The 23574-nt window shown below is 45.7% G+C and overlaps 2 protein-coding genes across 2 annotated transcripts in view; one reads left to right on the top strand and one right to left on the bottom strand.

Moving 5' to 3' along the window:
- LOC121003515 overlaps positions 1-23574 on the top strand; it is a gene marked incomplete at its 5' end in the record, with an annotated part of 1598977 nt that overhangs the window by 439926 nt on the left and 1135477 nt on the right.
- The window catches only part of LOC121004233 (gastrula zinc finger protein XlCGF17.1-like), a 90179-nt gene that overhangs the window by 65336 nt on the left and 1269 nt on the right, over positions 1-23574 (bottom strand). The window lies entirely within an intron of this gene.

Here is a 23574-nt window from a genome sequence, read left to right as displayed (position 1 = left end):
AAATTTAGTTTTTGTATATTTCAGAGTTCTAACTTCCATGATTGTCAAGTATTTTGATTCAAGTTTATGAAAGGTAAGAAAAATTCATTCTAAATTTACGAAATTATTGTTCTCTTCTTCCGGCAAAGAGTTCCGTCGTCGGGGCTCTATGCCGGAAGAATCCTGATTAGTTTTATCCTAACGCATTCTGAATGGAGAGAAATCCGTTCAGGATGCATCAGGATGTCTTCAGTTCTGGAACGGAACGTTTTTTGGCCGGAGAAAATACTGCAGCATGCTGCGCTTTTTGCTCCGGCCAAAAATCCTGAACACTTGACGCAAGGCCGGATCCGGAATTAATGCCCATTGAAAGGCATTAATCCGGATCCGGCCTTAAGCTAAACGTCGTTTCGGCGCATTGCTGGATCCGACGTTTAGCTTTTTCTGAATGGTTATCATGGCTGCCAAGACGCTAAAGTCCTGCTAGCCATGGTAAAGTGTAGCGGGGAGCGGGGGAGCAGTATACTTACCGTCCGTGCAGCTCCCCGGGCGCTCCAGAGTGACGTCAGGGCGCCCCACGCGCATGGAGGACGTGATCGCATGGACACGTCATCCATGCGCATGGGGCGCTCTGACGTCATTCTGGAGCGCCCCGGGAGCCGCACGGACTGTAAGTATACTGCTCCCCACTACTACTATGGCAACCAGGACTTTAATAGCGTCCTGGCTGCCATAGTAACACTGAACGCATTTTGAAGACGGATCAGTCTTCAAATGCTTTCAGTTCACTTGCGTTGTTCCGGATCCGGCGTGTAGTTCCGGCAAATGGAGTACACGCCGGATCCGGACAACGCAAGTGTGAAAGAGCCCTTAGTGACTCCTATTTCTATGTTTTAAAATAAATGTATTATTTAAATGATTATAGTTATTAATATAAATTAGATCTTTAATTAAATTTTTTATTTATTTTGCAGATTAACAACAGATACCTGAAGAATATTTTTCAAAAAATTTATTCAAATTTATTCAAGTAGAAGACTTAAAATACAAACAAGAATTAAATAACATTTAGAAATGTATTTATTTTTTTTAGAGAAGAAATCTATCATTTATAAGTAAAAAGTAAGTGGTTGTCAAGAACAAAAACAAACATAACGATCATTGCAGACTGGGCCTGGAAAAGAGTCACCTGAGAAGAGTCATGGTTATTAAAAATATTTCATGCTCTCCTGCCCACCTGCTGATGACTGACAGTCTTCTACCTAGTTTTCTCCCTTTCTCTCTCTCTAGGAGAGAAATGTCAATCATCAGCAGATGGGCGAGAGAGCATGAGGTTATGAATAACTATGACTCTTCTAAGGTAGATGTGACTCTTTTCAAGGCCCGGGCTGTTATGATTATGATGCCGATTGTCAACAACAACTTACTTTTAGTTCTTGAGTGACACAACGCTGAAATCAGCATATACTGTATCTATCTATTTTATGCTGCCTTCATTGCGATAATCATTACATTGATGACTGGTTACCTTAGAATAGTTTGAATTTAAAGGGAAGCTGTCACCAAGATTTTGGGTATAGAACTGAGGACATGGGTTGCTAGATGGCCACTAGCGCATTCGCAATACCCAGTCCCCATAGCTCTGTGTGCTTTTATAGTTTTAAAAAAAACGATTTGATACATATGCTAATTAACATAAGAGTCATATCTTACTTGTGTGACCAGAGAAGAGTCATATTTTCAAGCTCTGAGTCAACTCAGGGTAATTTGCATATGTAGCAAATCGGTTTTTATACACAATAAAAGCACACAGAGCTATGGGGACTGGGTATTGTAGATGTGCTAGCGGCCATCTAGCAACCCATGTCCTCAGCTCTATACCCAAAATCCTGGTGACAGGTTCCCTTTAAGAATAATAATTATTATCATCACAGTTCAAAAATTAAAAGATTAATTAACAAACTTAAAGATATACTCCAAAGAAAAAATTTGGGGAATTGAGCCAGCACAACAAGCAGACTCGGTTTTATACTGACTTTAAAACCAGCCCCCAGGACAGATTGGTCAGGTGTGCATGACTCAAAAGGAGATCGCCACGCCTCCAATACATACTACAAAGAAAAAATTTGGGGAATTGAGTCAGCACAACCTGTATATAGGTGCACATCACTATGGCGAAATACATATACAAACGGAGAATACAAATGTGATCGCACTCTATATCCAGCATTCTGCCCTGCCTCCATGCTGGATGAGGCATTGGTGAACATTTTGGCCAAAGCGTAATAAGCCACTCACCACGTCAAGGTTGCCTCTATTTGAGTGGTCCCTAACACTAGTTCCTACCTGTTTATGGGCCATGACAGCCACACAAAGTCCAGGGAATGCAGGTCAGCGTGCACGCCAAGCACACTCTGCTTTTAACCCCGTCCGGTGCCATTACAGCTTTCATCGGATCCAGGGATGCAAGTACCAACATGCACGCTAAGCCCACCATATACTTCTCCTGGAGCCAAATTTTTTCTTTGTAGTATGTATTGGAGGCGTGGCGATCTCCTTTTGAGTCATGCACACCTGACCAGTCAATCTGTCCTGGGGGCTGGTTTTAAAGTCAGTATAAAACTGAGTCTGCTTATATAGAACCTACCAGTAGCCATTTGGCTCCAGGAGAAGTATATGGTGGCCTCAGCGTGCATGTTGGTACTTGTATCCCTGGATCCGATGAAAGCTGTAATGGCACCGGACGGGGTTAAAAGCAGAGTGTGCTTGGCGTGCACGCTGACCTGCATTCCCTGGACTTTGTGTGGCTGTCATGGCCCATAAACAGGTAGGAACTAGTAGGAACTCAAATACCACGTCAAGGTTGCCTCTATTTGAGTGGTCCCTAACACTAGTTCCTACCTGTTTATGGGCCATGACAGCCACACAAAGTCCAGGGAATGCAGGTCAGCGTGCACGCCAAGAACACTCTGCTTTTAACCCCGTCCGGTGCCATTACAGCTTTCATCGGATCCAGGGATGCAAGTACCAACATGCACGCTAAGCCCACCATATACTTCTCCTGGAGCCAAATTTTTTCTTTGTAGTATGTATTGGAGGCGTGGCGATCTCCTTTTGAGTCATGCACACCTGACCAGTCAATCTGTCCTGGAGGCTGGTTTTAAAGTCAGTATAAAACTGAGTCTGCTTTTATAGAACCTACCAGTAGCCATTTGGCTCCAGGAGAAGTATATGGTGGCCTCAGCGTGCATGTTGGTACTTGTATCCCTGGATCCGATGAAAGCTGTTATGGCCCCGGACGGGGTTAAAAGCAGAGTGTGCTTGGCGTGCACGCTGACCTGCATTCCCTGGACTTTGTGTGGCTGTCATGGCCCATGAACAGGTAGGAACTAGTGATAGGGACCACTCAAATAGAGGCAACCTTGACGTGGTGAGTGGCTTATTACGCTTTGGCCAAAATGTACACCAATGCCTCATCCAGCATGGAGGCAGGGCAGAATGCTGGATGTAGAGTGCGATCACATTTGTAGTCTCCGTTAAATATATACTCAACATTCAAAATTATTCAGCCTTTACTATTGGCGGCAGAATGAACACAACCACATAGAATAAACCAGGAAACTTGTATAAAATCTGTTTACAATTAACATATGGTTGTTAAATTAAGTCATTACAATATAATTTCAATGTCAGTCACCTACCGGATAAAGTGGGAACCTGTCATCAACTTTATGCTGACCTTACTTAGGCCAGTACAAAGTATTGACAGAAATGCTGTTTTCAACGGTGTGTCAAACATAGGATAAAAGATAGTGGTTGCTTATAAACAGCATCATAATCATTGCAGCCCGGGCTATGAAAAGAGTCAATTCTACCTGAGAAGAGTCATGGATATTCATAATCTCCATCTCTCTCACCCATCTCCTGATCATTGACAGTTTTCTTTTAGAGATGAGAGGAGAATAGTAGGAATAAATGAAAACCTTGACTCTTCTCAAGTGGCCCTGAATGTTTACAATGCCTGTGTAACAATGATTGTGAAGTTACACCGCTGAAATAAACATTTCGGTAACTAATTTAAACTGCCCTCAGTACGGTAATATAAACTTGAAGAAAGTTTCCTTTTAAATAAATTAATTCTAATTAGTTGTTGATACATTGTTCCTAGTTACAATAATAAAGTTGTAATTTTTTTTTTTAAGGGCTTAATGAAGGTTTTGCCTTCACTGCATTTCTCGGATAATCAAGGAAGGTTTGCAGTTTCCTGTTTTGTTATGTGTATTGTTGTCTATTTGCAACCTTTCATAGATACATTCTGACATTGAGCCAAGGAATCTTTTGTGGACCCCAACCATTGATTTGATCATAAGGGCTATGCTGGAACATGCATTGTCATGTTATTAGCAAAATATATACATTGACACCTGTTCCGGACAAAATGCACATTCACTGTTATCAATGCACATGTCACCCAACCAATCACCTTTCCCTGTCTACTCATCATGTAGTGATGCCATCTGCAGTTGGGTAATCTCCCACTAGTGTTATGAATGCGCCTGTAACCCTATCATGGTTAATAGTTTTATACCAGCTATGTATGCCCTATTCTGCCCCTTGGCCTGTACACTAAAGGAATAAGTTGGCAGACGAGCAACTGTGTTTTGCTTTATTCTTCTGCCTATCAGTGGGCACATGCGCAATAGTCTTCAGTATGGTGCTCATAAGTATAGCGCTGCTTTGTGAGGGCTGTGTTCAGTCTCACTTATAACTGCTTTTAGCGCTAAGTCCTGGCGCACCATTCACTTGCGCAGGTCTCTCTTTTTCCCTACCTTTTTCTCTATGTCCAAGTCCGTGCACACCGTTATCTAACGCAGCGCATGCATAGTTCCGCAGCATTATTGTATGCATTCTAAGTGCACGCGCAGGTACTTTGGCAGCAGCACGCCCTGGCTGATGTATTTAGTGGGCGACGGGCGCATTCGCAGTATTGCAGGTGTAGCGGACAGAGTCTAACTGTTCGCGCAGCCACTCTGGGCGCAGCGCGTCACTGCTGACGTACACAGGGGGCGTTGGCGATTTAGCACTCCAATTAGATTCATGTGGGGGAGTGCCTATGGCCGATAGGTGGGTTGGGCTGTGTGTATTGCGTCCGATTGGATGGCCAAACTGCTAATCAGTGCATACATACTACTTAAACTTCCAGATGGGGGTCATTCATGGCTGCCCATTTACCCCTGAAGAAGCTAGAATACTGGTGAAACATGTCGGGGGGCAGTGTTAGTTTTTAATTGCTCTGCACCACCCCACTGTTTACCAGCACCTAGCGGTCAGCTGGCTGACGGTGTTTGGGTTAAATAATCAAGTTGGTTTGGGTATTTGCTGCTGGGCACCTAGTCCTTTTTTGCGGTTCCAGTTGCTATAAATTCCAGTCTGAGATCAATTGAGACGCGTCACACGCTATGAGTATGGTGGGCTGATATCCTCATTATCCCACCAGTCTATAAGGTTGATTTGACAACCATTCTCAGCTGGGAGTGATACCGTGGACGGTGCTACGGTAGTGATTGGCCCTCACAGTGACACTAGTAGGCTTTTGCATACAGGCATATAGGGTGAGAGATAGTGCACATCTCTCTTCCCCATCAACTGTTCAGTTAACATCTTTATCAGTGTAGTGGTGCACTGTGCTTTTAACACTTTTGTTTTTTTTGTTTTGTCTATGTTCAAAGAGTGCATGTCGCAAATATGTAGTACATCATATTTTACAAGTACTCTAATAAAAATGAAGTATTAATTTATACCTGGGTCAAGACAGGTTCTATTGCCTGGTCAGTATTCTGTAAATAAAGTAGTGAAATAACCTTACCCAGGTTTGGTCCCAATTAAAAAATATATACGGGATCTAGGATTCAATGCAAGTAAGAATGTTATCCAGTGCCTTCGTGGATGGGCTAAAAATACCCATCCAAAAAGCCTTAAAAATTGCCCGCCCTGAGTATCGGACGGTTGACCTGGAAACACTTGTAGTAATAGCAAAAAGCATTGAGGCGGCCCCTCGAACTCATCCTGTCATGGTAAGCAGGGAAGGGCCCAGGGGAGCAGAAGAAAGATTTCAGGATCCGGCCAAGAGAGCCCATATCACCTGCTATGGATGTGGACAACAGGGACATTACAAACGGGAATGCCCACATCGGCCAAGGAGGGGGGGGGGGGGCAGAGGGGGGCAGAAATATCCGAATTTCTTTTGTATAATGCAGGCGGGCTGGCGCGTCCCTCAGTGACGTCACTTGTCTGCGCCGCCTGCTTCATTCATAAAGCAGGCGGCGCAGGCACGTGACATCACTGAGGGACGCGCCGGCCGCCCGGCCTGCCTGCATTATACAGAAGAAATTCGCACACCCCAAAGGCCGGCCCTGAACGAGCCCCCCTTTACGGAGCCTGGCGCCCCCCCTGGGGGGCGCGCCCCACTATCCGAGAAGCACTGAATTAAAGAGTGCATGTCGCACATATGTAGTACATCATATTTTACAAGTATTCTAATAAAAATGAAGTATTAATTTATACCTGGGTCAAGACAGGTTCTATTGCCTGGTCAGTATTCTGTAAATAAAGTAGTGAAATAACCTTACCCAGGTTTGGTCCCAATTAAAAAATATATACGGGATCTAGGATTCAATCGTAATGATACAGTGCAAGTAAGAATGTTATCCAGTGCCTTCGTGGATGGGTAAAAATACCCATCCAAAAAGCCTTAAAAATTGCCCGCCATGACTATCGGACGGTTGACCTGGAAACACTTGTAATAGCAAAAAGCATTGAGGCGGCCCCTCGAACTCATCCTGTCATGGTAAGCAGGGAAGGGCCCAGGGGAGCAGAAGAAAGATTTCAGGATCCGGCCTAGAGTGCCCATATCACCGGCTATGGATGTGGACAACAGGGACATTACAAACGGGAATGCCCACATCGGCCAAGGAGGGGGGGGGGCAGAGGAGACCTCCCCAATTTCCTTGGGCACCGGCCAAAACTGCCCAGGCAGTTCAACAAATGGAGGCAGCCCCAAATCAACCGTAGGACGGGGGCAAGCCAGATCCATAACGTCGGAGAGGCCATTAATACTATGGCTTTGTGTCCTCCCCAGTGTGGCCCTACACCAACTGTGCAACTGCAGGTGGGGGGAACCCACACACCTTTCTTGTGGATACTGGTGCAGCCAGAAGTGTGCTCTGACTTGAAGAGATCTATGACCCGTCCTTTCTTGACAATATTACTGTACAATGTATTGGTATTGATGGAGAGTGACTAAACCATTGCCTGTGTCCTTAGGTTTAGTCCTTTCTCCCACGGTCCTGTCACAATTTGTAGTGTCTACTACCTGCCCCCTCAACCTCTTGGGGGCAGACCTACTCCAAAAAAAAATGCAAGCAAACATCCAGTTCCATGAAGACGGAACACTTTCTTCCCTCCTACAACCAGAAGAGACAGTTATGCTTGCTGCCCTACAAATAATACAGGATGAGATATCGGGAACAACTATCCCATCAGATGTAATGAAGCTGATACCTCCCCATTTATGGTCCTCAGGGCCACAAGATATTGGAAGACTAAAGGTCCAGCCGGTAGTAATCACGCTCAAGCCAGGTGCCATCCTATCACGCAAACCCCAATATCCATTGTCAGTGGCACAAATAGATGCGGTGACTAAGCAAATCCTGGCATTCCAAGAAAAGGGAGCAATAATTAAAACAACCTCTCCATGTAACACGCTCCTTTTCCCAGTTAAAAAGAAGGGGAAAAAAGGACAGCCAGACACTTATCGTATGGTACAAGATCTACGGGCTGTCAATGAAGTTACAGTCCTGGAAACACCAGTGGTATCAAACCCATATACCCTTTTGTCATGTGTGCCTCCAGAAGCCACCCATTTCACTGTAATTGATTTGGCAAATACTTTCTTCTCAGTGCCACTTCATCCAGACAGTCAATATCCGTTTGCTTTCACACGTGCTGGATGCCAATATACCTGGACGGTGATGCCCCAAGGAGCACAGAACAGTCTTTCTCAGTTCAGTAAAGCCATGTCTTCCATACTGGATGAATGGAGAATGGAGTATGATACAGTGACACTCCTGCAATATGTGGATGATTTGTTCTTGTGTGCTGACACTGCACAAACATGCAGAGAAGCTTCTGTTGCACTACTACTCTTCTTGGCTCAACAAGGATGCAAGGTCAGTCTTGAGAAAATCCAGTGGTGTCAGGACAAGGTGGTTTTTCTGGGCCATTGTCTCAGCCCTGGGGCTAAACACCTGACTGAAGATAGAAAGACAGCGGTCATGAAGATGACTGAGACTACAACACCAAGACAACTTCAAGCCTTTCTAGGACTAATCTCATACTGCCGACCATGGATTCTGGATGCTTCAATCCTCATGCAGCCCTTGTATGATTGTGTTCCTACTCAGCCTTTCTACCTCACCTCTGAGGCCAAACAATGCTTTGAACTATTAAAACAAGCAGTCATATCCTCTCCAGCCTTGGGCCTCCCAAACTACAACTTACCATTTAGACTCTACGTCATGGAACGTCAAGGATATGCCACAGGTGTGCTAACCCAACTACATGGAGGCCGCAGTCGCCCTCTGGGCTACTACTCGGCCAGACTTGACCCAGTGGCCAGAGGAAGTCCATCATGTATCCGAGCCATTCATGCATGTCACTTGCTATTGGACAAAACGGCTGATGTTGTCCTGGGTCATTCACTTCAAATCATGGCCCCTCATGACATATCAGCCATCCTTCAGCAGACTCAGCCAAAACACTTGTCTGCAGCTAGACATCTCAGAATGCAGTGTTCTCTCTTACTTCCGGATACGGTTCCTATCGGCAGATGCCATGTCCTCAATCAAGCTTCACTCCTTCCTTTCCCTCAAGGGGGGTCTCCAGAAGGGAAGGACGACAACATCGATGCCACATACTCAGATGATGAGTTTTATAACGGGGAAGCCCATGACTGCCTACAATTAATTAAACAGGAAACTGAGCCCCTATGGAACATCAAAGAAACTCCTATTCTGGACCCAGACTTGACTCAGTTTGTGGATGGATCTAGATACGCAGATGAAACAGGAAAATTCCACACAGCATATGCAGTTACCTCAATGGAAACAGTATTACGGCAACAACCCCTTCCACCGGATAAATCAGCACAGGAGGCTGAATTAATAGCTCTGACTGAGGCTTGCAAGATGGCAGAAGGAAAAACTGCAAACATCTATACTGATTCACGTTATGCTTTTGGAGTAGCCCATGACTTTGGACCAATATGGAAAAGCAGGAAGTTTCTGACAGCAGGAGGCACTCCTGTGAAGAATGTGGAAGCTGTGCAGGCACTGATGGAAGCTTTGAGCCTCCCCATACAAGCTGCAATTTTGAAGATCAAAGCTCATTCAAAAGCGGAAACTCCAGAGGCCCAGGGGAATGCTCTAGCAGACAAGGCAGCTAAAGAAGCGGCAGTGAGGGAAATGAAGGATCTCAGCACCATAATGGCTTTTGCTCCGGGTAAAGTGGCCAGGGGAGAAGGTGAAATTCCAAAGGGATTCTTCCTCACTAAGGAGATCTTGGAAGACAGACAACGTGAGGCTACAGATGATGAGTATGATGTGTGGGCTCAGAAAGATGCTGGCCCAGATGAAGATTGAATATGGAGATTTGACCACCTGTTGTGCCTACCGAGAAGTTTATATCCAAATGTAGTCTGTTGGGCCCATGGACCCACACATCTAGGGAAGACAGCCATGAACAATCTCATATCCTCCATATGGTTTGCACCCGCCATCTCCACTTACACCTCTCGATATGTGAACAGCTGCATGGTCTGTGCCAAGTGCAATCCAGGGAAACTGGAGAAGGTACCCACAAAGTGCCTAGCAAAACCCTTGTACCCTTTCCAAAGGATCCAAATTGACCACATCCAAATGCCCCCTGCACAGGGGTTCCATTATGCTTTGGTAGTTGTAGACATGTTCTCTGGATGGCCAGAAGCCTACCCCGTGAAGAACCAGACAGCGAAAACTACTGTGAAGAAGTTGTTGAATGAAGTGGTTTGCCGGTTCGGGGTATCTGAAGTGATCGAGAGTGATCAAGGGACTGCTTTCACTGCGGACATTGCACAGGAAATATGGACAGCTCTGGGAACACACTTGGCCTTTCATACACCATACCGACCACAAAGCAGCGGGAAAGTAGAGAGAATGAACGGCACTCTGAAACTAAAGATGCTGAAGATGGCCCAAGAGACTGGCTAACCATGGCCAGAAACCCTTCCAATTGCCCTGGCCAATGTTGTTCGCCATACCCCCAGGGGAAAAGAGAAACTATCCCTCTTTGAGATCCTATTTGGTAGTGCCCCTAAGTTAGGACAGTATTTTCCAGAACAGCTTGCATTACAGTATGACTGTCTAGCTGATTATGTGATTGCTCTATGTTTTTTCTTCACTTCCAGATTCCTGGAAGTCACAAGTTGCAGCCCGGAGACTGGGTCCTAGTAAAGGAACACGTCAGAAAGACATTGGAACCCAGATTTGAGGGGCCTTACCAAGTACTGCTCACCACAGCTACCTCAGTGAAACTAGAGGGAAAAAAGACTTGGATACACGCATCCCACTGTAAAAGAATCACGAATCCTGACCCACCTCCTGAACAATGATGATATCCTTTTTCATTCTATTCATCATATGGGGGGGTTATGTAAGCTCAGACAAATGTTTCTACAAAGATGTCTGCCCAAAACCTCAGCTGAAATGTCATTATTGGGAATCACATTCAGACAGAAGTTCTTTGGTCTTTTGGGTCAACTTAACCAAAGAACTTAAAGTATATGACTTTGATTACTGTGATGTTGCTGATTGCAGATGTTATGATTGGATGACAATACAGGAGTATAAACTGTTCCAATACTATATTTGTGTTACTGAAGCAGGTAACACTTACTGTTCCTCCTGGTCTAATGTCATCACTAATACAGGGGTAGATTGGGGATATAGGCCCCAAAAGGCTTTAAAAAGTAAGGATAAACAGGGAAAGAACCTGAAACATAGAATGCGTTTATTTGACAGAAATGTGGGGAAAACTCGGCCCAGTGGTTGTCAGCTATATCCAAATACTATAACTTGCAAGGGTCCCTAAAAATGTTACCCCCTGACCCTAACATTGCAGAACCCACAAAGGACAGATCTGGGCATGTACGTACTCAGAAGATACCCGTCAAATTATAGAAATTATGCACCTTGGGGGCAGTTCTACCTAAAGGATTTGGCAAGTAGGTTCGCCGGCCCCACTCCAAACCCTGGAAACCCCTTACTGACCCTTGCTCGCAGTCAGGAGGGAAGGAAACCCTACACAGTGAAAGAAACCTTAGTCACAGAAACTGGCTTTGCAGATCGTAATGTGTGGCTTGATTGGGTGAGATATACTACAGCCCAAGCCAATAGGAGTGCGTGTAAACCTTGTGCTGCAGCCCGGCCCCACCTAGGTACCATTCCTCTGCATTTCCTTTGAGATCACTTCACCTGTTTCCTTGGCCTATACACCAACTCCACATCTAAAGAGATAGCTTCTGAACGATGGAAAAACCAGTACCCTCTTCTTAATGAAGGCCCCAAGATAATTGGTATTACTATATACAAGGGCAACTACACTTGTTTTGAGATAGAGGGCAAGGAAGGAAAGGAGATGGGAAAGTTCACAGAAGGATATTGTGGTGAGATAGTAAATACCACTGGACAGGAGTATAAAATCCATTTGGTGAATCAAACCCAGGCTCTAGGAGATATAATATGGATATGTGCAGACATGATATTGAGAACAAAAATCGAGGTACAATGGCATGGTCAGTGTGCATTGGCCATGGTATTGATGCCCTTCCATATTTTCAAAATCCTTGATTGGAAGAAGGTTGTAAGTCATATACAGCAGTCTCCAAGATCCCAGGGGCACATAGGGACGAGGGAAAAATGGGAGACTATTCCAGGTGGTAGTTTGGATGCCCATGTATATATAGATGCCATTGGAGTCCCGAGGGGGGTCCCTGATGAATTTAAAGCACAGAATCCTGCTGTACTGTCATACCCCATAACCTAGGGCCCAATGGGCAGGTCATGAATGCTTTAAAGGGATTGACCTCCCTATCTGAAGAATTAAAAAGGAATTCAGGAATAGACAATTCATGGGCAGAAGGGCTAGAGAACTGGTTCAAAAATTGGAAACAGATGTTGTTGCAAATTGGTATCATCATCGTTGTTTTGATTTTGCTTGTTCTAATTATCTGCTGTATTATTCCCTGTGTAAAAAAAATTGTTCAACAAGGCAGTTGATGAGGCCACACCAGAGATGATGATGGTAGAATTGTATGAAGACTTCGATCCAGAAAATCAAGAGCACTGATGACCTCCAGTCCCCCCATATAATGTCAACGCCAGTTATGGAAAGATCATCTGACTTCCCCGTGCTCAAATCCAGTGTCACGGGAGGCTGTTCGCTAGGAATGGCTTGTCATGGAAGCTGGTGAAGAGGATGTCGGAGCATTAGGACAGATGTTTAGGTTTAGGGAGAGAATGAAATTCAAGTGGGGACTGATGGAGATGTGTGAATTTTATTCTATGTTTTGTATCTCTAGAACTGTAATTGGTTAACTTTTTCTTCTTCCAATTGCCTCCCACCCCCCTCTTTGTTTTAAGACTGGAGAAGAGGGGGGGGGGGCAAAGAGCTGTGCTGTAAAAGTGTCTGTTTTCTCATCTTTGTACAGGTGTCCCAAGGGAGGTGTATAGATTGTGGAGGAATGAATGCATAAGCCAATTATATGGCTTGATGATATATACACTTGGTGATAGAAATAAAATCCCCGGATGTTCCCTGGTGAAGGATTTTCAGAGGAAGAGGAGGACACGCGCTGCCTAAGTAGGTGCCCTGTGAAAAAGCTAGTGAGCGAAACGGACGTCGGGCCGTCCCTCCAGCCAGGTTGGTTATCTGCTATGTATTTATTATGCTATTATCACTTCTTATGTGTTAGTACCGAGTGTTAGTGGTACTTTATACAGTGTTATGCTTATTAATCTCTTCAAGCCAACCAGGTTTGAATTATATAGGCCTGTGGTATATTTATGCATTCATTGATGAGACTGGCATACAGCATATTGATTGGTTCATTCCTTTCTGGATATTTCTTGGTGTATCACATAAGCAGCGGTAACTATATGCAACTATTATTGTCACGGATGGTGTTGCAGAAAGCTGGAACTTATAAATAAACATCCGACTGGCTTGATCCCAAACTAAGGAGCATATGGGTGAGCCCTATAAAACCCCTAGAGCTCTCCCTGACTGCTATGCCCATGCAAAAGAACTTTATGGTAGACGATTGCATGCCCTCGTACCTTATAATATGTGACACCTGAAAACCCTGTAAAAGTGAGGGGACATGACCACCGGCTCCCTGCACTTAATACGGACGGAGTCAGGGTCATCTACAATCAAGCCAGCAAGAAACACAAATAAAGGAAACAGACTTATCTGAGGAATCAGGAGAAGCAGCCTCAAGCAGTGAACAAAATCCAGAAAGAAGTATAAACCGCAAAGTGAGGCAGTATGGGAGGGAATATAAAAGGGAGACAATCAGTGCAAATAGATGACAGCTGGGAGAAGGAAAGGAGATGAGAAAGTGAAACCAAAACAAAGAACATCATACAACAGGTAGAGAAGAACGTCTGCCAGATCTTCTTACAGAGCTGGTGGTGACAGTACCCCTCCCTCTACGGGTGGACTCCGGACACTCAGAGCCCACCTTCTCAGGAGGAGACCTATTGAAAGCCCTGATGAGACGAGTGGCCTAAATGTCCGCCACTGGGACCCACATCCTCTCCTCAGGACCATAACCCTCCCAATGAATGAGGTACTGGAGAGAACCGCGGATAATGCGAGAATCCACAATCCTAGAGACCTGAAATTCAAGATTACCATCAGCAACAATCAGAGGAGGAGGCAAAGAGGAGGGTACAGTGGGTTGGACATAAGGTTTTAATAGGGACCTGTGAAAAACATTATGGATCTTCCAAGTCTGAGGAAGATCAAGACGGAAGGCAACGGGATTGATGACGGACAAGATCTTGTAAGGCCCAATAAACCTAGGACCCAACTTCCAGGAGGGAACCTTCAGTTTGATATTCTTTGTAGACAACCACACCAGATCCCCCACATTCAGGTCCGGACCAGGCACACGTCTCTTATCCGCCACACGCTTATATCTCACTCATCCTCTTCAGATTACCCTGAATCTTTTGCCAAATAAATGACACAGACGAGGAAAATCTCTCCTCATCAGGTAAACCAGAAGACCCCTCTCCAGAGAATGTCCCAAACTGCGGATGAAACCCATATGAACCAAAAAATGGTGACTTATCAGAGGACTCCTGGCGAAGGTTATTTAAAGCAAACTCAGCAAGGGACAAAAAAGAACACCAATCCTCCTGATTCTCCGCCACAAAAACAGCGCAGATATGTCTCCAGATTCTGATGGACACGTTTGGTCTGACCATTCGACTGCGGGTGAAAAGCAGAAGAGAATGACAACCGAACCCCCAAGCGAGAACAGAAGGCCTTCCAAAATCTGGAAACAAATTGCGTGCCCCTATCAGAAACGATGTCTGAAGGAATGCCATGCAATTTAACAATGTGATCAACAAACGCTTGTGCCATCGTCTTAGCATTGGGTAACCCAGGAAAGGCAATGAAATGCGCCATTTTGCTAAAACTGTCCACTACTACCAGAATCACAGTCTTCCCTGAGGAATGAGGCAGGTCCTTAATGAAGCCCATGGACAGATGCATCCAAGGACGGGAAGGAATGGGTAATGGGAGGAGAGAACCTGATGGCCGTGAATGAGGGACCTTGGCACGAGCAGAGGTCTCGCAGGCTGCCACAAAACCCTCCACCGTCTTACGAAGAGCCGGCCACCAGAATCTCCGAGCAATGAGATCCACTGTGGCTCTGCTCCCCGGGTGCCCAGCAAGGACAGTATCGTGGTGCTCCTTAAAAACCTTGTGTCGTAAAGCGAGAGGCACAAACAACCTCCCAGGGGGACAAAGATCAGGAGCCTCTGCCTGGGCTGCCTGAACCTCTGCCTCCAAATCAGGATAAAGAGCAGAGACGACCACCCCTTCAGCCAAAATGGGACTCGGGTCTTCAAAGTTCCCCCCTCCCGGAAAACAACATGACAGGGCATCTGCCTTCACATTTTTAACCCCAGGGCGGAACGTAACAACAAAATTAAACCTAGAAAAGAACAAAGACCATCTGGCCTGTCTCGGGTTCAGACGCTTGGCTGATTCCAAGTAGGCCAGATTCTTATGGTCTGTAAACATGGTAATATGGTGTCTGACTCCCTCTAACCAATGGCGCCATTCCTCAAAAGCTAATTCGATGGCCAACAACTCACTATCTCCCACATCGTAATTTCTCTCTGCAGAGGAGAGTTTCCTTGAGAAAAAGGCACACGGTCGCCATTTGGCAGGAGAGGGACCCTGAGATAAGACCACACCCACACCCACCTCAGAAGCGTCCACCTCAACAATTAAAGGTAGAGAGACATCAGGTTGTACCAAAATGGGAGCGGAAGCAAAACTCTTTGATACTATAAAAGGCTTTAAGCGCATCTACTGACCACGAAGAAAAATCTACCCCCTTTTTAGTCATATCAGTGAGTGGCTTAGCAACAGAGGAATAATTCAAAATGAACTTTCTGTCATAATTGGCAAAACCCAAAAACCGCATCAGCGCCTTCTGGTTCTCAGGAAGCTCCCAATCAAGCACACCGCGGACCTTCTCAGGGTCCATGTGAAAACCAGAACCGGAGAGAAGAAAACCAAGAAATTCAATCTCCGGAGCCACAAACACACATTTTTCCAGTTTAACGTACAATTTATTATCCCGCAGAATCAGCAAGACCTGACGTAGGTGGTCTCGATGAGTCTTGAAATCAGGAGAAAAAAATCAAAATTCACAAAGTTCACAAAATGTTGGAAGACGGCCGGAGCATTCATCAAACCAAATTCTCGAAATGACCCTCAGGGGTATTGAAGGCCGTCTTCCATTTGTCCCCTTCCCTGACCCTGACTAGGTTGTATGCCCCTCTTAAATCCCACTTAGAAAAAACCTTAGACCCAACAATCTGGTTAAACAGGTCCGGGATCAGAGGAAGCGGATATGGGTCACGAACCGTGATACGGTTCAGCTCCCTGAAATCCAGACAAGGTCTTAAAGAACCATCTTTTTTCTTAACAAAAAAAAAACCAGCGGCAACAGGTGACTTCGAGGGTCGGATGTGTCCCTTTCTCAGGCTCTCAGAGATATAAGTACGCATAGCGACTGTAACGGAATGCCTAGCACCCCGACCGGGTACCTCCGTTGATAGATGCTCCTAGTGCTTCCAGAGAACTCCAAGCACTCCACTTGACACCGTCAGAACTGCAGACCCCATGAACCGCCGAAGCTTGGTGGAGGTCTCGCCGTCTCCTACCCACCCTGGACCTACGCCAAGGCTCCAGGCTCCAGTGGGTGAACCTCTCCTAAATGCAAAGACAGGAACCAGGAACAAGCTCTTACAAGAGCTTATACTCAGGGAAGTATTGTGATATAGCAATCCCCAAGAGTGTAGTTATCCCATTCCCCAAACATGAGCCAAAACTTCATGAAGGTATAAAAACAGGAACTTTCTTTATTTGAACACACAAGCATTGATTTATACACATCTTCCAACAAGGTTGCCACCCACAGGGTTTTGTAAAAACAGCCAATCACATGCATTTAGAGTATTCAAACCTTCCCAGCAATTGTACACAAAATCCCCTTCCCTCTGTCTGTAACGCAATCAACAAAATACAATGAGTATTGTCTGTGACGCAATTAACTAACACACTGGCATTGTCTGAGACGCAATCAACAAAATACAATTACCAAACGTAATGGGCTAACTTAATCACTCACAGACAGAAAACACACATTTTTCCCAACACACAGAAAACACCTCAAAACCCCACACATCCCCATAATGTATACATCCATGGATAGCTCTGATCTGGGTGAACAACATATCCAAAAATCACCCAGATCCGAGCAGGGGTTCCCGAATTCCATGGAAGTCACATTTGGCCGACCGCAAGCATGGCTTTCCTGCCCAAAACAGTTCCACAGATTTAAGCTGTGCGGCCGGTCTGTCTTCTCCTTCAAAGTTAGTATGGGCCATAATCCTGGGGCAGGAGGCTGGCAAACAGCCCCCTCCAAAACACCGTGGCGAGGTTTGTTTCGCCACACATCTCCCCCTCCCAGGGAAGACTAACCAGATACCTGACCTCACGCCGGTCAGTACCTGAGTTAGTCTGGCAGTCCACCCACAACCCAATACTGGACCTGTTGAATTTTGGGCATGACTCTGTTCTGTATGTCCCCAGCTGTTGAGTGGGCATCTGCTACTCCTTGCTTCCTTGTAGTTCTCTAGCTTGGAGCTGTAGGTACTTGGTGGGCAGAGGCCGACTGCGCTCTGCCCAGATGCCAGCTCTTCTGCTGGGGTAGACAGTGGGGAGTCAGCCTCTGGACAAGAGGATAGGGGAGGGCAGAGGCCGACTGCGCTCTGCCCAGATGCCAGCTCTTCCGCTGGGGTAGCCTGTGGGAAGTCTGGCTCTGGAGAAGAGGATAGGGGAGGGCAGAGGCCGACTGCGCTCTGCCCAGATGCCAGCTCTTCCGCTGGGGTAGCCTGTGGGAAGTCCGGCTCTGGAAAGAGGATAGGGGAGGGCAGAGGCCGACTGCGCTCTGCCCAGATGCCAGCTCTTCCGCTGGGGTAGCCTGTGGGAAGTCTGGCTCTGGAGAAGAGGATAGGGGAGGGCAGAGGCCGACTGCGCTCTGCCCAGATGCCAGCTCTTCCGCTGGGATGGGGTCAGGGAATCCTGCCCCCAGGACCTTGTCGCGGATCAGCTGTGGAGAGGAGGGATCGTTTACCTCCTCCTCCTGGCATTCCTGCGGTCCCATCTGCACCATCAGAGTTAGGGGTGCTGTCCCCCTGTGGTTGGGGAGAGAGACCGGTAGTCTCCTCTCCCTTCAAAGTACACTGCCGCTGGGGAGTGAGACCGACTTTCTCCACTACCCGTGATGCTGGTTGTTGCAGGGGTGAGGGACCGACCATCTCCTCCCCCTGGACTCCCAGTGGCAGTTGGGGATCTGGGCCGCCTCCCCAGCCACCCTGTTGGGCCGGTGGAGTGACTACGGTCCCATCTCCACCTGCCGACTGGGGTTCCTCCCAGTACCAGTCTATGAAGTCCCCTACCTCCACAGTTGGTAAGGAAGTAGGGGATACCTCAGCTGTGACTTGCCAGGGGTAGGGCTGCAGGTCTGGGCCTGGTATCCAACTGTCTTGTATCTTGCGCTGGGCTTGAATGGAGCGAAACAACTGTTGATAATCTTGCTCTAGCTCCCACTCCCTTTGGACCAGAAAGGTAAGATCTGCCCTCACCCCACTAGTTGTAGGCCTATTGTGCAAGTCCCCCCTGTAGTCAGTAATGTCCCAAAATCTAGACTCTTCTGTGCTCCCAAAGTCAATGTCTTCAAAAGACTCCCACAATAACCCAGGGCAATTATATTCCTCACCTTCGGGCTTGGCGTACTCCTCCATCCATGGAGACTGTCGTAGTGCTTGGTAAGCATCATCCTGCCAGGTTTCCTGCCATACCAGTGTCTCAAGCTCTGACACCCACTCCGTCAATGGTTGCTCTCCCAGTAGAGGTAGTTGCAGCGCCAATCGCATTCGTAATCTCTGCTCCTCACTGGGAAGACTCTCACCCCTCCGACGCTGCACGTCCTCCAGGGCCTGGTGCCATACGCCTTTCCGCTCGGCATCCCTGTAATCCGGGTGATCTTCCTCATGGAATGCTGTGCGGGAACCAACGGCATCCATATTGCTGTAGCCAGGGGCGCTGTACGGATACTAGCGTTGCCCTCAATTTTGTAAATCCACGAACGTTGTCTCCGAGCTGCTTCTCTTCACACTAGGACGCCATCCCACTGCTTGCCACCAATGTAATGGAACGCCTAGCACCCCGACCGGGTACCTCCGTTGATACATGCTCCTAGTGCTTCCAGAGGACTCCAAGCACTCCACTTGACACAGTCAGCATTGCAGACCCCACGAACCGCCGAAGCTTGGTGGAGGTCTCGCCGTCTCCTACCCACCCTGGACCTACGCCAAGGCTCCAGTGGGTGAACCTCTCCTAAATGCAGAGACAGGAACCAGGAACAAGCTCTTACAAGAGCTTATATTCAGGGGAGTATTGTGATATAGCAATCCCCAAGAGTGTAGTTATCCCATTTAAAGTTAGTATGGGCCATAATCCTGGGGCAGGAGGCTGGCAAACAGCCCCCTCCAAAACACTGTGGATAGGTTGGTTTCGCCACAGCGACTCTTTCAGGTTGGGAGAGATTGTATAAATGTGATTTTGGCAGTTTGGCGCCTGGGATGAGATTAATAGGGCAGTCGTACTCCCGATGCGGGGGCAACTCCTGGACACCACTCTCGGAAAACACATCCGAAAATTCAGCTGGTAAACGTATTTCCCCACTGTGGAACATAATTTCTAAATGTACACGTTTATGTGACCTTTACCTCGCCCTATTTAGTCTGACTTTTTCCATCACTCCTTGCTTGGGATAGCTTTATTTGGTCTTGGTCTGTTGAAGTCCTGTTCATCCTTCATCCTCTGAAGGTAAGTGTTTCGCTTATCGTGTTTTGTATCCCCCCCCCCCCCCGGTTGTTTACTAGGCCTCAATGAGACGCTAGTTCCTTCACCAGGGAAGGAACGGGTGGTCTCTGCCCTGTCATTATCTGAGGGTCATCTGAGGGTCACCAGGGTTTTCTAGGTTCCTGTGTATGGGTATCTCTACCATCGAGAGGTGCCCATACGGATAGGAGTTAGGGCCAGGAGCAGGGTTTTATAGGTGGTGACCCTTTTCCTTCCCTAGCGGTGAGGCCTAGTGTCTTTCATCTTCCTTCTTGATTGTCTTTTGGTGTTCTCCCCTACTACATCCGTGACATCACTATATTAACAGTAGGAACATTACATAACTTTTAAATACCTATTTTGGCCTCTCTGCTTCCATAAAACACAGCTCTTCGTGGAGTGAATGTCTGTTCAGCTCCTCTCCTCTGGTGTAATGATTCTAGCAGCTCCTGCTAGGGGAAATTTCCCACACAGGCTGTGTGTTAGGCTGACTGTGATTGGTCAATACTGCTGCTGTGTGTGAGGCTGGCTGTGATTGGTCAAGACTCCTGCCCAGCAACAACAGTTTAACTCTATGCTTTCTGTTGTTTCTGCTGTGTCATTGAGCTTACCTTACATTATATAATGAAGGCATGTTATCTTTTCTGCTTCTGTGAACACAATATATAACTGTTATATGACATCCAAAACATGAAGTCACAGTAAATAACTCTGCTTTTGTCTCTAACACATAAACATAGGAACTGCATTAAGGTTATTGGCAGGTCTATCTATATAAACATATAAGCTATATTAGCAACCTAGGACAGGTCTTAGCTGGCCAGCTACATTTTGTGCTTCACCAGGTATGGTTGAAGATACACTAGTCCCATAGATTTACAATGTGTCACACAGACAGGCTTATTCTTATCAGTGGTAGCCCCTCTCTCTATTACTACCCCTCTATTACTACCCCCATGCTCAGTTATAGGTAGGTGGAGCATCAGTAAAAATGATTTTAGGGATTTAGGTCACAAGCTTAGGTCAAGAATCTCAAACGCAGTGTTTTCCAAAATACTACCTGTACCACGAGCCACACAAGAAAGGCAGCAGGAAATTAGGGAGGTTAACAAGAGGCTCCAGAACTGGTGTAGGAAGGAGGGGTTTGGGTTCCTGGAGAACTGGGCCAACTTCTGTGTTGGCTACAGGCTCTATTGTAGGAATGGGCTGCACCTCAATGGGGAAGGGTCAGCTGTTTTGGGGGAGAAGATGTGGGGGAGGGTAATTACATTATAGGAGGGGAAGATAGAGACCGGGGCAAGGTAATAAAAGTATGGGAGGAATGGAAGGAGGGAGTAGAACAGTTCAGAAAGAAAGGTGTAGGGTAAAAAATATACATAAACCTCTTAATTGTATGTATACTAATGCCAGAAGCCTGACTAATAAAACTAGGGAACTAGAATTAGTGATGTGTGAGGAGGACTATGAAATAATGGGAATTACTGAGACATGGTTGGATGATAGCTATGACTGGGCAGTTAATGTACAGGGTTACAGTCTGTTTAGAAAGGATCGCCAAAACTGGAGAGGGGGAGGCGTCTGCCTGTATGTAAAGTCCTGTCTAAAACCCAGAGTCTGGGAAGATATAATTAAGGGACATGAACATGTGGAGTCACTGTGGGTAGAAATACATGGAGAGAAAAAAAAAAAATAAACTATAATAAAATACTAATAGGAGTTTATTCTAAACCACCTAAAATACAAGAGACCACAGAAAATTTACTACTAAACTAAATAGAAGAGGCGGCAAATCTTACTGAGGTCATTATTATGGGGGACTTCAACTACCCAGATATAGACTGGGAAACTGGTCCCAACTGGTTTAGGACCGGACTAGAGGGACGGACATACTGGACTTAGTATTAACTTATAAACCTGACAGAACAACAGATGTGCAGGTTGGAAGACACCTGGGAAATAGTGACCATAAAGTAATAACCTTCCAATTATCATTCAAAAGAGTGTTTCTTCAGGGAGGAACAAAAACACCAAACTTCAAAAAAGCTAAATGTAGTCAACTAATAGAGGCCATAGGCCTAACTGACTGGGACAAAGTCCTCAAAAATAAAAATACAGCTACAAAATAGATTTTAGGATGCTTTTAAAAATATCCTAATTGTGAAAGGTACATACCTTATGGGAATAAAAGGTTAATGAACAAGAAAAAACCAAATGTGGATCAATAGAAATGTAAAGAAAGCAATAAATGACAAAAAGAAAGCATTTAAATCACTAAAACAGGAGGGAGGCATGGAAGCATTAAAAAACTACAAGGAAATTTTTATTTTATTTGTAAAAGACAAATAAAAGCAGCCAAACTAGAGACAGAAAGATTCATTGCCAAAGAGAATAAAAGTAACCCTAAATATTTTTTCAATTATATAAATGGTAAAATGTATAAATCTGAAGGTGTCGGTACAAAAACAGAGCCCAGAAACTATAGGCCGGTAGGTTTAACATCTGTCGTGGGTAAACTTTGAAGGTTATCTAAGAGATGCTATCTTGGAGTACCTCAATCAAAATAAGCAAATAACACCATATCAGCATGGCTTCATGAGGGATCAGTCATGTCAAACGAATTTAATCAGTTTCTATGAGGAGGTACGTTTTAGACTTGACAGCGGCGAATCAATGGATGTCGTATATCTGGACTTCTCCAAAGCATTTTACACTGTACCACATAAAAGGTTGATATATAAAATGAGACTGCTCGGACTGGGACAAAATGTCTGCATGTGGGTAAGTAACTGGCCCAGTTATAGAAAAGAGGGTGGTTATTAATGGTACACACTCAGATTGGGTCACTGTCACTAGTGGGGTACCACAGGGGTCAGTATTGGGCCCTATTCTCTTCCATATATTTATTAATGATCTTGTAGAAGGCTTGCACAGTAAAATATTTTTTTTTGTAGATGACACTAAACTGTGCAAAGTAATTAAAACGGAAGAGGACAGTATACTGCTACAGAGGGATCTGGATAGATTGGAGGCTTGGGCAGATAAGTGGCCGATGAGGTTTAACACTGACAAATGTAAGGTTATGCACATGGAAAGGAATAATAAAGTCACCAGTACATACTAAATGGTAAAACACTGGGTAACACTGACATGGAAAAGGACCTAGGAATTTTAGTGAACAGCAAACTAAGCTGTAGAAACCAGTGTCAGGCAGCTGCTGCCAAGGGCAATTAGATAATGGGTTGCATCAAAAGGGGCATAGATGCCCATGATTGAAACATTGTCCTGCCACTTTACAAGTCACTAATCAGACCACACATGGAGTACTGTGTACAGTTCAGGGCTCCTGTGAACAAGGCAGACATAGCAGAGCTGAAGATGGTTCAGAGGAGGGCAACTAAAGTAATAACTGGAATGGGTGGACTACAGTACCCTGAAAGGTTATCAAAATTATGGTTATTCACTTTAGAAAAAAAGATGACTGAGGGCAGATCTAATAACTATGTATAAATATATCAGGGGTCAGTACAAAGATCACTCCCATCATCTATTTATCCCCAGGACTGTGACTAGGAGACATCCACTGCGTCTTCTACACAAACATAGAAGTGGATTCTTTACGGTAAGAGCAGTGAGACTATGGAACTCTCTGCCTGAGGAGGTGGTGATGGTGAGTTCACTAAAAGAGTTCAAGAGGGGCCTGGATGTATTTCTGGAGTGTAATAATATTACAGGCTATAGCTACTAGAGAGGGGTCGTTGATCCAGGGAGTTATTCTGATTG

Source organism: Bufo bufo, chromosome 6 (genome assembly GCF_905171765.1).
Source record: "Bufo bufo chromosome 6, aBufBuf1.1, whole genome shotgun sequence".
Taxonomy (NCBI): domain Eukaryota; kingdom Metazoa; phylum Chordata; class Amphibia; order Anura; family Bufonidae; genus Bufo; species Bufo bufo.
Note: the sequence above shows the minus strand (reverse complement) of the source record. Positions and strands in the feature narration are given on the sequence as shown.